At 39.4% G+C, this 12,252-nt stretch overlaps 1 protein-coding gene across 3 annotated transcripts in view; it reads left to right on the top strand.

Annotated features, from left to right (window-relative positions):
* The window catches only part of PRR16 (proline rich 16), a 232,040-nt gene extending 221,961 nt beyond the window's left edge, over positions 1–10,079 (top strand). For all 3 annotated transcript variants that reach the window (XR_013814539.1, XR_013814540.1, XM_079791101.1), the window contains exon 3: positions 9,830–10,079. The gene's annotated coding sequence lies outside the window, so the exon portion shown is untranslated. The remainder of the gene's footprint in view (positions 1–9,829) is intronic.
* Positions 10,080–12,252: the final 2,173 nt, after the last annotated feature.

Here is a 12,252-nt window from a genome sequence, read left to right as displayed (position 1 = left end):
TTCTTCCACTGAATGATTGTGTTTAATATTATAAACTAGAGGCCCGATGCATGAAAATTCATGCACTGGAGCAGGGGGTCCCTCAGCCCAGCCTGCCCCCTCTCACAGTCTGGGAGCCCTCAGGGGCAGGAGGCGATCTGGCAATCAGGGGAAGGTGACGCCCCATCACACCTCTGCTGCTGCCACTGCTGGCAGCACAAACCTCGGCCGGCCCTGGTTACATGAGCCTCAGGCGACCCTGGGAGGCTAGGCAGCCGCCATCTAAGGCTTACCTGTGCCTCGGGCCAGCCCTGGGTGGCTAGGGGGCTGAGGAGACTGGGGGACTCCCGAGGCAGGCATGCGGAGCGGCCGGGCCCTCCTGGGGGTGAGCCCAGCCTTGCCACGCACCTGCTGCCCCAGTGGGGCTGAGGGGACTGAGCGCCGCCATCTTGTGGCTGTGGGAGCCGCCATCTTTGAGGGTGTGGCAGTCAATTAGCATATCCCCTCCTTATTGGCTGTGGGTGCCGCCATCTTTGAGGGCAGGGCAGCAGTTAGCATATCCCCTCCTTATTGGCTGTGGGTGCCGCCATCTTTGAGGGCAGGGCAGCAGTTAGCATATCCCCTCCTTATTGGCTGTGGGTGCCGCCATCTTTGCGATGGCATGAGGGTCAATTAGCATATGCCCTCTTTATTAGCTAGGATTCTTTCTAAAGCAGTGGCACTAAGTCTATTATTCAAAATCTTCTCATCAGACTTCCTTATTGCAGGAATATAATAACTAAGGCAGGAGTATCCGTGGCACCATTCAGAGGGGACTCTGGTGTTTGTTGCATCTTCAAGCCCTATAAAAAGTTGGGGGAGGTATAAAGTCTTCCCCTGTACCTCCTTCTGACCACTTAGTCCTCTACACATGACAGAATATGAAGACAATAATACACAAATGAAAGAGAATCTCCATATGTATGACACTACTAACACTCTTAGTAGTTTTAAGTTCAACTTGACAACCCATCTCACAGTAGTACCCCCATAGACTGCATTTGACAATGATTTCATTAGAATAATGCAGTAAACAAAGCATATCTGTAGGGAAGTATCAAGTGATTCTCTGACATGAGTTTCCACAAGTGTCAAGGATAAAGTCTTTCTTCAACCCTGCAAAGTGACAGCTCAGGTGTGAGAGTTTGAGATCATGGGCAGATGAGGGACCAACCCTGACTAACACTTCCCATGTCCCAAATAGGGAAGAACATGACCAGTTACCACCTTCAGAAATCCCAAAAGGTATTTATAGTCATTCACAGTCTTGCTAGACCAGATGCAGTTTATAAATCAGGATTTATTTTTATCATAAGCGAAGTTACATAGTAATACAGCTGACATTCTACCAGTACCAGGTTTCCATAGAAACAGAGCTAGAAAGTTAACTTTGGTCATTTTTCTTTTCACAGGGAAGTGTTTTTGCTATCCCTCTATTCACATTAGAAAACACTAATATTTGGGAATTGGGCTTACCAAACAGGTCTTATTCTAACACAGTAAAATTCAAAATGACAGCTGTATATCCAACTTTTTTAAAAAAACTGAAAAAAGAATAACAATGTTTCTGATATGACTACTTAATATTGCACAGATGCCAAGTCTGCCTCATTTAATCTATAAATTCAATGCTAGTCCATGGAATTTTAAAATTTTGCTAAAAACAACCACTCTGAATCTAAAATGTATACCACAGAGCAAATGAATGACTAGCATCCAAATTACAATCATCTATGTATGTGAATTATTACAAAAGAATAGTATATCAGCTTGGCTGGTGTTGCTTAGTAGTTGAGTGTCGATCTATGAACAAGGAGGTCAAGGTTTGATTCCCAGTCAGGGACATGCCTGGGTTGTGGGCTTGATCCCCAGTAGGGGGCGTGCAGGAAGCAGCTGATCAAAGATTCTCATCATTGATGTTTTTATCTCTCTCTCCTTCCCTTCCACACTGAAATAAATAAAAATATATTTTAAAAAAGAATAGCATGTCAAAGCATAGCAAAATATAGATAATTTAATAAATGCTATTCAGATGATCCACAATCCATTTGGAAAAATAGATTCATAATTAATATTATAATAAATAAGTTAGATTCTAACAAGATTGACTTCCTTTTCTATAAATGGACAGAATAGTAAATATTTTAGTCTATGTGGGTCTACTATTTGTCCCAAATATTCATCTCATTATACCCAATGAATCGTGTAAGTGTATCAAAATTGGCTTCCAGGTAGTAGTGCAATCTTATCAGTGCCAGAATTTCCTTACCTGGAGAATGATAAGAATATCTACTTCATAGCTTTATATAACAAATAAAATGTGAAATATTTAGCTTTGTATTTAGATGTAATAGAAATATAACTTTTTATTTTTATATTTTCCATGCTTGGCATAAAGCCTGGCTTATAGTAAGTATTCCATACATTTTCATTTAACCTAATTAAGTGGAAACTTCTTGCTGCTATTAATTTAACAGAGGGAATAAGACAGATATTTTTTGGTAATGATTTTGGTCTCTTCATACTTACTACTTCTTAAATGCAGCAGACATAAGACACATGATGCACCATTTCATAATTACAATATTTTAAATTATATATACATATATAATACATATCTATCTATCTATCTATCTATCTATCTATCTATCTATCTATATATATATATGAGGCTAATATGCTAAGTGTCCCTCCCTCTGTCTGACCAGTCACTATGACACGCACTGATCACCAGGAGGCAGACGCTCAACGCAGGGGTTGCCGAGCTGCAGTGACTTGGCAACAGCAGTTCTCCGATGACGCACCCCAAAAACCGAAAGGAGGGAGCCTGATTCCTCACGGGTCATGCAATTCCACCTGTTGCCATGGGTTATGTTGTTGCTGGGACACTGTGGGCCCCAAATCTGGTTTACTGCACACTTGCATTTGCATTCCACTCCTGTATGACAGATACTTTGCAGAGTGCCTTCTTGCACTCTGGGACCCCTGGGGGATGTCAGAGAGCTGGTTTTGGCCTGATCTCCGCAGGCCAGGCCAAGGGACCCCACCTGCCGGAGGGACCCCCACTCAGTCCACAGGTGCCTTTGGAGCCACGGTGCCACCCCAAGTACGGCCAGCCAGGGAGGGAATGCTGGAGGTTGGCTCCAGGGCATGTCCGGCCCGTCTTGTCCAGTCCCTCCCCACTGGCCACCTTCTAATTAATTTCCTTGCACCGGGTCACTAGTATATAAGTATTTGTCTGTTTTATAAAATATATTTTAGTACTATATAATTCATATATAAAACTTTATATATTCATACTTAATAAATATAGATTATAATGAAGAGAATTATAAAAATTACACTAAGTTCCAAATAAATATAGAATTGTGAAATACTTCTGTTTGGATAAACTTTCAGTAATATTTTTAGCTTTTCCTTAGCTTTGCTTGCTGTCTTGACATTTTAAAATCATGCTGCCCTATCTGTGAAGAAATGTTCTTAGTCACTTAAGATGCTACAGTAAACCCTCAATTTTGTAGACCTCAATTTAATGGACTTCAGATTTAACAGACAAAATTTCCGGTCCATGGGTCACAAGTGAAAATTAACACCCTATTAATTTTAAGAGAATTTTAACCAAGATTTGCTTATAATTAAATTAACAGGGTTTTCTTGTTATTAATTCACTGTTATTTTTAACAGATTTTAGTGAATAGGCCATATGTTGGAAAAAAAACACTAGTAATTTTGTCGACATAAATATTATATATTTACAACTATAGTCTACATATTTAAATCCAAGAGTCACCACTCATATATAATGTTTGGCGAATGATTAGCACATGACACACTGCATGGTGAATGGTAATTGGTTCTTTTGTTATGTGGCATGACTTTCTGCAACAGTTTTAACATGTGTGATCCCGATGTTCTGATATGTGCTAAGCCATGCCTCAGCTGTGTGCATTTGGTGACTGGTGAATGCATGCATTTACTAGTCCCATTCAGTAAACATTTAAAATTATAATAATACCGTTATTGGAGAATTACACAGTTAGAATTTCTCCATTGTTAGTGGGTGTGGGGTTCTTATAATATCTTGAGAAAAAGAATTTTCTAAGACTCAACAGTAGAATGAGTGATTTTTTTTTGCATGGAGTTATATCTCTGCGTTTCCAAGGTCCCATTTTCTTTAAACCAGTCCTGGAAAATGTGTACCTGGGGATTCAGCAGAATTAAAAGCAAAGCCGGTGCCCAAAGTTTCCCTTCCATGGTGGAGCTCAGTCTGGCAGAGCATCAGGCCAATTGTAATCCATTAGCCCCATGTGTGGGGTCCACGTGGCCATGAGCCATGTGGGTGAATGCAGGGAAGCATGCCCCCTGCAGCAAGAGAGCCAGGAGCACAGTGTGCAAGAGAGCCAAGAGAGGGGACTCCCTTTGTTGAGGAGCTTATGTATCTCAGATTTTGAATCCTTGCAGATTGAATGGGCACTCCCATTCTGGCCAATGCCCTGTTCCCAGGTATCTACACTAATAAAATAGAAATATGCAAATTGACCATACCTCTGTGACACCCACCAGCCAATCAGGAGTGGGTATGCAAATTAACCCAACAAAGATGGCAGGTTAATTTGCATACACAGGTGCGGAGAGAAGGCTAAAGGCTCTGGCCCGAGCAAAGATTGAAGACTGAAGACTGAAGACAACTGAAGACTGAAGAGGCTTGGCTTCTTTGCTCCGACCACAGCGGAGAAGCCTAGCCTCAATGCTTGGCTTCTCCGCTGCAGTTGGAGCGAAGGCCTGGGTCCCGGATGCCGGAGGAAAACCAGTGCCAGCATCCAGGGGAAGGAAGGCCTATTGCACAAATCTTCGTCCAATGGGCCTCTAGTGACTAATAAACAAGCATCCTCTCTGAGTCATTTAGACCTTATTGTTCATGCATCTATTCTTTCCTTTTCTCGTCCCTTCCCCCAGGATCTCTGGGGAACAGACCTGGAGAGTGTTAAACTGCAGTTTTCTGGCAAAGCTGTACAAATGGCATGCCTATATTATCTGGCCTTCCCTTTGCTCCTTTTATGTTAATCCTAATATATGAAAAGCCAGGGGTCATCATGATCTAAACGACCAGACGGATGACTGAACAGCAAGCTGCGTGGGGCGACCAGGCCAGCAGGGGGTCAGTTGGGGGTTACCAGGCCAGTTGTGGGGGGGGGCAGTAAGGGTCGATCAAGCCAGTGGGGAGGGGGGGCAGTAAGACCAGGCCAGCGGGGGGGGGTGGTTAGGGGTGACCAGGCTCGTTGGGGGGGGGAGGGCAGTTGGGGGCAACCAGGCCGGCAGGCAGGTGAGCAGTTAGGAGCCAGCAGTCCCAGATTGTGAGAGGGATGTCCAACTTCCAGTTTAGGCCCTATCCCCAGGATGGGGCCTAAACCGGCAGTCGGACATCCATCTCCCGAGGGGTCCCAGATTGGAGAGGGTGCTGGGCTGAGGGGATGCCCCCCCCCGTGCACGAATTTTGTGCACTGGGCCTCTAGTTAATTAATAATTGGGTTAATTACACATAGAAAACTTTTTGTGAAATCAACTTTCCATATATACTTAATTTTAATTACACAGATGTATCTACATAAGTAAAAACAATTTAACTAATATGTCAATTTTTTAACATGCATTCGGAAAACCTACTTTATTATAGAACGGAATTTTGGCTTTAAGGGACACCCCCTCACCCAAATTAGTCCATTATATAGAGGTTTTACTGTACTTACAGCTCTAGGAGGCTAAAAGCCACCCGGCAGCTACATTGCTCTCATCGCCATGGCCATCGCGCAGGCGCCAGGGCTCAGCCTCAGGCTGGGCCACACTGACAAGGTCATCACCTAGCAAGTACCCTTCTACCACGACAACACCCAAAAATGGCAGAACAGCATCTGCCACAACCTCACAGACAAGGACAACTACTGGGTGCTCAACCCTAACACCAAGGACATGTTGGAGAGTGGCAGCTTCAAGCACTGCGACCTCTCCACTTGCCTGGACTGCATGCAGCCACCACTGCCCCTGCCTTCCTCCCCGGGCACCTTCTATGCAGGCTATGCCCTGCCATTGCTCACCACCACGCTGTCTCAGGGTCTACAACCCCACTGTGTCTCTAGGTCCCTGTGATGTCTTCGGCCTGGGGCCCAAGCAGCCACTCAGCCCAGAGCTAGACTGTTTACATGAAAAAAGTATCCCCTAAACCTGAGGACAGAACTGGAGAGGGGACCGAATGGAGAGCCACACAGAAGAGACCTTGGGCTTCCTGGTGCATCGTGCACATACCTGGTTCACTTTGTCAATGGGAGGAAGTAGGGAGAGGCAGCCTCAGCCCATGGACTTGGTCAAAGGTCCCTTGGTCAAGATGAAGGTCCAAAGGCCATCCCTTTCAGGGGTGAAACTTAGTGTCTACACCAGATTCTGGAATCTGAAATTGTGGGAGAATCACTCTTACCTGTACTGTGAAAAACTCGAGTTTTTAATACATGGGTTGGGCCTCTTGTGCCTTTGACTATGTTACTGCAATAAAAGGCTCCAATAGCAAGTTTCTTCTTAAGGTGAGGAAGACAAGTTTGAAAAAAAAAGAAAGATGCTACTTACTTAAATTAACTGACTTGACATTTAATGAGTCAAAGCCTAAAAATTATCTGGTATTGTTCATATTTTGTATATCACATTTGTGTCTGGAAAAATTTACCGAAATTAAAGAATGACCCTTGTAGTGCTTGAAAACTTTGACCTATTCCATTCAAAAAGTGAAGAAAACTTTAATTAGTTTTGAACAAAGGCCTTTGAAATAGAATGAAACAATTAACTACTGATCTGAAGAATGAGTCAGAGAGCATTCCCGGGAGCACTTCAACTCATTGTTGCTAACACAGGATCTTGGTGATTTATGTTTCATTATGGCAATGCTGAGTACATTCATTTAACTTGTATAGGGATGATGGTGTATTACATTTCTCCATATTTGAGGCAAAAATACAAACAATATATAATAATGGAAGTTCATGAATTTTTAAGTCAGCAAATTATAAATGAAAAATTATTTGGGGCTTTTCTCTAGTGGGGAAAATATATTTGGCCTGAGGTTAGGGTGAATGTGATATCTGATACCATGCAGGGAGAGAGAGGCCCAGATATCTGCAAAAATTTTCAAAACTAAGTAAGACTTAAATGTATTCCATTAACACCCAATGTTGGAATTCAAACTGCCAATATAGACATCTCCTGGTTAGAAGATTTTATTCTCTGCTTTTAATGTTTGGTTGCTGAAGGCTGTGAGGCAAATATCTGCTTCTATGAGATACCTAAAAAAAGTAGTGGAACAGGAAATTATTTATAAATAATTTTAGCTCTTATCTTAAATAGATGTAAAATGTACAAAACTTTTTTTAATCAAGCAAGAATCTGTTAATAGTTTTATTTTATTTTTTACGTTAAATACTATAGGACAGGATTGTTAGGATGAAAAACTCAGTCAACAACTGCCTCATAAAGAATAAGAAAAATTCTGCCATGATATTAGCAAAGTTAAGGAGAAAATTTACACTGTAAGAGGCAACATTTCCCCTCTAGAATACCTCTTGGCATTTCCTGGATGTGTGGGATTAGCAATCTAATTAAATCATATTTCAAGAGATAACAGCAACAGATAAAATTTAAAGGGATTATTAAAATGACATTTACAAGACTCTGAACAATTCTTGAACTCTTATTAAAACCACAAAGAGAGAACAATTCTTTATTTATGAATTTCATAAAAGACTGAATGTGCAACTTGACATATGCTAGTGATGATCTGGTAATCTACAATTTGTTCAGTAGCTGCACAGTTTGTTTTTATTGTGTCATCTATGTGTATGTTTGTGTCTTTTTATTGAAGAAAGTACACCATGCATTTGGAATTTACATACCCCCAAATGAAAGTATTAAAGCAGGGGTTCTCAGATGGACTTTAAGGGATTAAAAATGCACATAATGCCACTACTCTCTGTCTCTGACTTTTCTAATAATTTACTATTCAATGAATTATGGTACAAGGTTCATTTTAATAACTTTCTGGACCTATTTTAGTAAGTCATTGCATAAATATTCTCTTTTACATCATAACTTAAAGAGAAGACCATAGACACACTGCACATTAAGTGGTCCTAAGCATATTTGATGTTGGGTGAGCAGGGTGAGAATGATGGTTAGGTTTTTTTTTTTTTCCCAAAAAAAATATTGATTAGGATATGGATAGAAATATGGATAGAATTTATTTATTTATTTATTTATTTATTTATTTATTTATTATATATTTTATTGATTTTTCCCAGAGAGGAAGAGAGAGGGATAGAGAGTTAGAAACATCGATCAGCTGCCTCCTGCACAACCCCCACTGGGGATGTGCCCGCAACCAAGGCACATGCCCCTGACCGGAATCAAACCTGGGACCTTTCAGGCCGCAGGCCGACGCTCTATCCACTGAGCTAAACCAGTTTCGGCTAGAATTTATTTTAAGGTGCGAATTATTGCAGGTATTCATGAAGGCAGACTAGTTCTTTGGCAACTCTGCTCCATCAAGGAAAAGAATATCCTTTCGGCAGTTTGATAATACATTTAGACTATATAGAATGCAATGAAAGGTAACATTATGCAATGTGGTTTTTAATTGCTTTTTTGATGTTTTAAATGAAGTCTCTACCTTAAAAATGATTTATTAACTATTTTAATAGTGATATATATGTATATCAAAGAATATATCAAGATATAAATATCTCAAGATGTTCTTAAATTTAAAGGCTCTATATTATTTAAAAAAAAGAGTTTTGTACATTTTACATCTATTTAAGATAAGAGCTAAAATTATTTATAAATAATTTCCTGTTCCACTAATTTTTTTAGGTAACTCATAGAAGCAGATATTTGCCTCACAGCCTTCAGTCTTTGAGAACTCAGTACATTTACAGGTGGACAAATTTATCTGAAGTTTTAAAAACTGTAAGAGATAGATTTTGAACATTAATTCTTATTCAGTTATTAATTTTATTTGTTGACAGTATTACAGATGTCCTCCAATTCCCTCCCCCTCCATTAGCTTCCTCCTCCCAGCCCCTGCCCCACCCAAGGCCTTCGCCACACTATTGTCTGTGTCCATTGGTTAAAGAAGGATTTCTTACCCTTTGAGACAACATGGATAAACCTGAAGAATTTTATGCTGAGTGAAATAAGCCAGTCAGAGAAAGACAAATATCACATGATCTCACTTACATGTAGAATTTAATGAACATAAACTGATGAACAGAGGCATAGATGCATGGAACAAACTGACATATCTCAGTGGGATGGGGAAGATGGGAAGAGATTAATGAAAGAGAGAGATCTTTTAATTGAAATATAAGCATGCTACTATTAAATTTTGATGACTGACTTATCACATTATTTTTATATATGAAATTTAAGGGGAATACAGTATATGTTTCAATATGTTTAGACATTTAAAATGAAATTCTTGATAATTCAAGTAATTTTAAATTAAGCATTAACAAATGATTGCCTCTTGGCCCTGAATCAAAGCCAGCAGTTTGCTGAAGCTGCTGGTTTCAAGCAGGAGCCTAAAGAAATGTCTTTCTATGGTCTGTTGGCCATTTCAGAACTTAGGAAATGTAATGGTCAATTCATTAGGAAGAAACATCTGAGTAAAGGAAAAAAAAAATGATCGCCTCATTCTTAATACATTTTATGTGTTTTTCTTAAACTGTACTTACTATTTAAACTGATCTTTTGTCTTTTGTTTTCTTTCTTCTGACAGCTCCTTCAAATTGGAAGGAAATCTTTATTTGGAGGCATGTCAGCTCATTTCTTCTAACTTCAGATTCATCATTATGACTTCTTGAGGCCAGATGTAATTTTGAAATAACCAGGAACTTGTCCATCTCAGAGCAGCAAATTCCCTCAACTTTGGAGCACAAGTGATCACTGATATGGTCTGCATAAAATCATCTGCCTCTAGTCTGACAGCCATGAGCAGAGCCCTAGGGGTGAAAAAAGCCACAGCCTTAAATCTCTTCACTCAGAAATTACCAAGAAAATTTAAAAAAAAAAAAAAAATATATATATATATATATATATATATATATATATATATATATGAAGGACTAAACAATTAAGCCAACAGAAAACAGAAACCAAACAAAACCCATCTTCTTTCACCATGAAAATAAATATTCCCAGATATGAAAATGTATATTCGGCAGTTAAGCTAGTAAATTATTATCAATTGATTTGTCATTTGGGAAGGTAAAATAGAGATAGGAAATATCTCTAGCCAGAATTACTCAGCATTTCAAAATAAATATGTCGACAAAAATAAACTGAACAGAGGAGCATTGCAGCAATGAACAGTAGTATTAGGACAGAAAGTTGCTGTTTGCAGAGAGGATGTTTGCCATCTTGTGTATACCCTTAAAGCCATAATGGAATAACAGCATTATTGTCAATTGCTTGAAATGTTTCTGCATTCAGTCCTTCACTCCATGTTGTTTGAGAGAGGGGGGAAGTCAGTCTTACTGATTATTTCTCAATGCACTTCTAATATTTGCACTGTCACTTCCATTCAGGGTAATGATGTGTGCTGTTATTTGCACAGATGGTCCCATGAGTTTTGAGACCACAACAAGCAGTTTCTTGCAGGAGTCCAAAAAGAAAACACTTAAGAATTCTGCAGAAATTGATTTCTCTTCTATAAAAATCAGTTATCTAAAAAAAAAAACAAAACACGTTTGTCTCAGATTAAAATAATAACTATAGAATAATAACAAAAAAGCATCAGTGTGGTCAAATGAATGAGAAAGGGATCAAAATTTTTTAATGAAGATCATTTTATATCATTAACAGCCAAGAAGTCAAATACAGTGAACTGTACACTAAACATTTGTGTTGAACATCTATTTGTTCTCTGAATTAAAAAAAATCATTTGTAATTTGTATTTGACATATAACAACAGTTTTTTATAGCCATTTATCTATGCTTCATGGGATAATGTACCAAACAGCATTTTCAGTTTATTTTTCTAAATAAATGTGTTGTTTGTATTATTTGTAGTTGCTTATTTTATTTGGCTTTCATTACATGGAAGATAAATTACCTATGGTTCATTGGCAAACTTTTTTTCATGTTAATTTAGAACTAATGGAAGAATGAAATATCAAATATTATTGTGGTATAAAATCGGGCTTTCTATTTCCTAAACTCTGAAGAAGAAATGGTATATTGTCACCTTGACTTTCTGATCAAGGATTATTTTAATACTGTATTTATATTAGTTATATTAGTTTTACTATCTGATGTAAAACAGAGAGTTTAGGCATTGGGTGAGTAAGGATTTTCTCTCCATTCTCTTGATGGAAATTTGCTTCAGAAGATGAAATTAGATACATTTTTTAGGCCATCAGACTTTACAAGTCTTCAGCAGAGGTCTGCAGAGAACTTCCATCAGTATATATCAAAATGACTAGGAACTCTTACTGGAGCAAACATTAAAAGAAGGGCCTATTGAAAACCTGCAAAGTGCTCATCCTTACTTGAGGCTCACCAACTGGAGTGTGTTTGATCATCGCTACCCTCAGTAAATAGTGTGCAGCTCAAACAAATTACTTCAAAAATGTTTAAATTGAGGCATAATTGACATGTTTTTCAGCTTAAGTGTACAATGCAATGATTCAATATAGTCCAGCTTAACATCCATCACCACATACAGTTACATTTTTTTTCTTGTGACGGGTACTTTCAAGAGCCACTCTTCTAGCTACTTTCAAATATACAATACGGCATTATTATTTTAAATTTTTTTTTCCTTTTTCAATTACAGTTGACAGACAATATTATATTAGTTTCATACAAGACAATATTCACATTTTGGAGGTGGCTGGAGGAGAGTCAAAGTCTCTGGAAAGCATGAGAGTCAGTCCTGAGATGTGTATTTCATGAGAAGCCTGCCCCTCAGGTGCAGCTAGAATGAGAAGCCAATAGGCCTGGCTTTCCCCGGGTCCCTTGCCTCTTGCCGGTGCTCTGGTGGGGTGGGCATGGTAGCCTTTTCAGAACTCTCTGCCTTGGTGGTCGTCCTGTGAGACCCAGGAAGCCTAGGCCCACTGGCCACCAGGGCCAGGCAGTGTAGAGGGGTGCCCTGGCAGCAGGTGCAACATGGGGGGCACCAGACAGGGTCTGAGCCCCGG

Source organism: Cnephaeus nilssonii (genome assembly GCF_951640355.1).
Source record: "Cnephaeus nilssonii genome assembly, chromosome: 2".
NCBI classification, from domain to species: domain Eukaryota; kingdom Metazoa; phylum Chordata; class Mammalia; order Chiroptera; family Vespertilionidae; genus Cnephaeus; species Cnephaeus nilssonii.
This window is presented reverse-complemented; position numbering and strand designations above follow the sequence as displayed.